A 4000-nucleotide genomic window follows, 5' to 3' on the forward strand; every position below is an offset into this window, starting at 1 on the left:
TTTAGTATCTTTCCCCTTGTACTGATGGGATGTGGGCTATAAACTCGAGAATTTCTAAGGCCCCTTCTGGGTCCAGGATTCTGTTGACATGCGTTTCTGCCAGAATGGGGGAAGCGAGAGAAAAAAGACTAATGTCTAAGCCATGGTGTCTTCTGACCATGATCTCTGAGTCTAGATTTATTTCTAGCGGTTTCCAGCAAGGTTCTAAGGCTTGCTCACACACTCAGCCATTGTATTCTGTGTGGACTGAGGATGTTAACAGAATAGAGGGGTGAAATGTCAAGCCAAACCTATCATCAAGGGGTGGGGGAGAGAGAAGCAAAGACCCGTCCTCACATTAACCCCTTCTGTATCTGAAGAGATCGTTAAACCCACTCCGCCAGGTGGCCAGATTTTTAAAAGAAATTTTAAAAATAGTCTAGATCTTCCAAACTGAACATCGGGACTAGGATGTCGGAAAGGATCTTTTGGTGCCAGCAGGTACAAGATGCCATCGCAGAGACAGAAGGTGGAAGCTGACTTCCCAATTTGGGCAAAAATGCAGTTGGCTTTGGGGTGACAACGGAGAGAACAGCTGAAAATAGGAGTGTCCCTCCGGGTAGTCCGAAAATCCGCTCATCACGCCGGGACCTTCTCTCGTCTGTTCCCCACAACGGGAGCGTTGCTCTTCCCACAGCCACAGAAATGGCAAACTTGGTCCATCCCCACAAGTCAATAAAAACCACACGGGACGGGGCGCCTGGGTGGCTTAGTCGGTTAGGCGTCCGACTTTAGCTTGGGTCATGATCTCGCGGTTCGTGGGTTCGAGCCCCACGTCGGGCTCTGTGCTGACTGCCAGCTCAGAGCCTGGAGCCTGTTTCAGTCTGTGACTCCCTCTCTCTCTGACCCTCTCCTGCTCACGCTCTCTCTCTCTCTCTCTCTCTCTCCTAGAAATAAATAAAAATATTTAAAAAAAACCACACGGGACGCTTGGATTGGCAACGCCCCACTCCCCACCAGGTCCAGCCTTCCTCCCGGGATCTCCTACTTCCCCTTCAGGCTCAATTGCGAGACTTAACGTCCACTAAACTGATTACAGAGGAACAATTTCTCCCTGTTTAGCTTATTAAACCGCTAAGAGGCATAATGACCTACTTGGGATTTGTATCCACAACGGCGGTCCAGGCTGTGAACTTCTCACCAAAGCAGTGAATGGAGTAGCTTCCCCCCATGTTACAGGCTAAGCCCCCACCCCTGGCCCTTTCTCCTGCTTCTGATCTTAATTTCCTGCTGGCTGTTGTCTCTCTGATAAGTGCTGGAAGAGGGAAGGGGATTATTTAATTGCTTTAAAGATACCAAACAAGCCAGTGCTCGGGTAATCTCCTCCCCATCCCCTCTCTTTCTCTGGCTCAAGGTTGTGTTACTTGGTTACTGACTGGGCCGCAGAGAAGTCGAGGCAGCCCCAGGTGTGACAGTGCACACTTCGTTCAGCAGATGGAGGGGACAGTCAAAAGAATAGCCATCGGGAGTCAACAAGAGACCGCTGCCTCAGGGAGGCTGCTGAGTACACGCAGCAGCAAAGTCAAACAGGCCTTTCCAGGCATTCAAAGGGGGACGAGGAGGAGGCATACATTATCTAGACAAAATCAACAATCACTCTAGATTATACATTTTCTGCTGTCAAGGTCAATGCTATTCAGTCCCCATTCACTCTGCCCTGCAAGAGAGACAGGTGCGCCCGAGATGGATTGGACCAACATTTTTTCCACCCTGACTTGGGCAAGGAAAGATTTCACAGGTTAAGGACAGGAGAGCGGATTTCACTGTGCTCCACCCCTGAGACAAAGAACATTGTTGGAGGGGCGCCTGGGTGGCTCAGTCCGTTAAGTGTCCGACTTCAGCTCAGGTCATGATCTCACAGTTCAGTTCGTGAGTTCAAGCCCCACATCAGGGCTCTCTGCTGTCAGCACAGAGCTTCGGATCGATCCTCTGTCCCCCTTTCTCACTGTCCCTCCCCTGCTCATTCTCTCTCAAAAAATAAATAAATCAACATAAAACAATTTTTTAAATAAAAAGGAACATTGTTGGGAGGAGGTGGGTCACCCATTATCCCCCTCCCCTGTCACTGAAATGTACGTCCCACCCATTTTTCCCAAACTAACAGGCACTTCGAGGATACAGCCTTGAGAGAATGATGCATTACTGAGACCGTCAGTCTAGAAAGTCTCTATACACATTTTTAAGATTCTGGTTGTCGCTATAGCACCCAAAGCAAGCCTCCAAAGCCAATTCTCTTGCTTCTTAAAGCCGCCACCTACCAATCCGGAATGGCCTGCCTATTTGCCCTCTGGGTAAAGGGCCACTTTCGGATTTCCCTCAGGGAGATCCTGAGGTTGCAAACCAACATGCACACAGGAGTGTGCCAGCTCACCACCCAAGCTGCCTTGATGATCCTGATCTTCCGGGAGCAATCTGCTCTTGCTGGTACAGCACTCGTACTAAAACAGAAGGAAAAACAAACCAAGCATCATCGTATCAGGGTCACTATGGCTGGGCGGGGTGAGGGGGAGAGGGATGGAGGCATTGAAAGCCAGTGGTTCTTTCTCATGCAGGTTACAAAACTGGGTACGTTTTTAAAGTTTATTTTCAGAGAGAGAGAGAGAGAAGGGGGGGAGGAGCAGAGAGAGAGGGAGAGAGAGAAAATCCCAAGCAGGAGATCTGATGCAGACGCAGGGCTCGAACCCACGAAACGTGAGATCGTGACCCGAGCCAAAACCAAGAGCCAGACGCTTAGCCCACTGAGCCACCCAGGTGCCCCAAAACTTGTGGTTACCTTTTTTTTTTTAACGACACATGGTCAAGACCTTCAAGAAGATAACGTGATCACAGGGAGAGCGGAATGGGCGCTTTGTGGGTCTTCCTTTTCCTACAAACCAGTTGGGTGGTTGGAAATGGCAACAGGTGTTATTGTAGTAGCTGTGGGCCCTGAGTCTGCGGAGATCTGAGCTCTACCCCACTCTGCCCTCCCGGTCCCCTCACTGTCCCCATCTCTCCCAGCCAACAGTGAACAGGGGCACCCCTCTTCTATCGGGCCACCTGCCCCAGCCCCTCTGCCCTGCACACAGGCGTCTAGGGAGAAGCTGGCTCCTGGTTTGGGACACGGAGCAACCACTGTCTAGCTCCTGGGCTCTAGCATGAGGGATTCAAGCTGCATCATAACCAACAGCTCAGAAAGAGACGAATCCAAAGGAAACCCTGATCCCCCGTCCCCCGCAGCAGGCACCCCAAGATAGAAACTTGCAGCGGACTGCTGCCCTACTGGGTGCTTTCTTTCCCAGGTGGCTCACCCATCTCTAGGGCTCACGTTACCCACTATGCAGCCTCTGGACTTTAGCTCTGAACTGGTGGATTGAAAGTCAGGTGATAGGATGGACCACCCAAGGCAGCTCAGCCCATAGGGAAAACTGGAATTGGTGTTTGCTCTCTGCTCCCCCTCTCCTAAATCTGTGCCCAGGATGGTGAGCTTGCGGATGCGCTGGGAGGAGGGTGAAGAAGGAGCGGCTGCAGATCGATCATGACTTCTTAATCTATTGGAACATAAGCTGAATCATCACAGTCAAAAACGAAATAGCTGTACCGGCCACTCATCTCCCACTTCCTGCACGTCCCCTTTTGCTCACACACAGCTCGCAGGAGGAGGGGAGCCGAGCTGGGTCGCACCAACAGGTGCCTTCGGACACGGCCACGGGAGGGGGCCTGGCCATATGCCTGGCGCACCTCCGAACATGGAAAGCTGGGCGAGGGCGCGAGTCGCTCGCTCCTCGGCTGAGCCTCTGGCGGCTCTTTGAGCTGAATTCCGGATCCCAGGCGCCGGCTCACACGCTGGGCCCGGAGGGGTGTTGGTCACTGCATAGAGAAGTGCTTTCCCCCAGACCCACCGGCTCTCTGCTCTCCCCGCGGCCCTGCGCCCTGGGACGTCCAGCTTTGCAAACTTGTCTGGCTGAGGAGCTGGCGGAGGTCC

This window comes from Crocuta crocuta, unplaced genomic scaffold (genome assembly GCF_008692635.1).
Source record: "Crocuta crocuta isolate KB4526 unplaced genomic scaffold, BGI_CrCroc_1.0 scaffold50, whole genome shotgun sequence".
Taxonomy (NCBI): domain Eukaryota; kingdom Metazoa; phylum Chordata; class Mammalia; order Carnivora; family Hyaenidae; genus Crocuta; species Crocuta crocuta.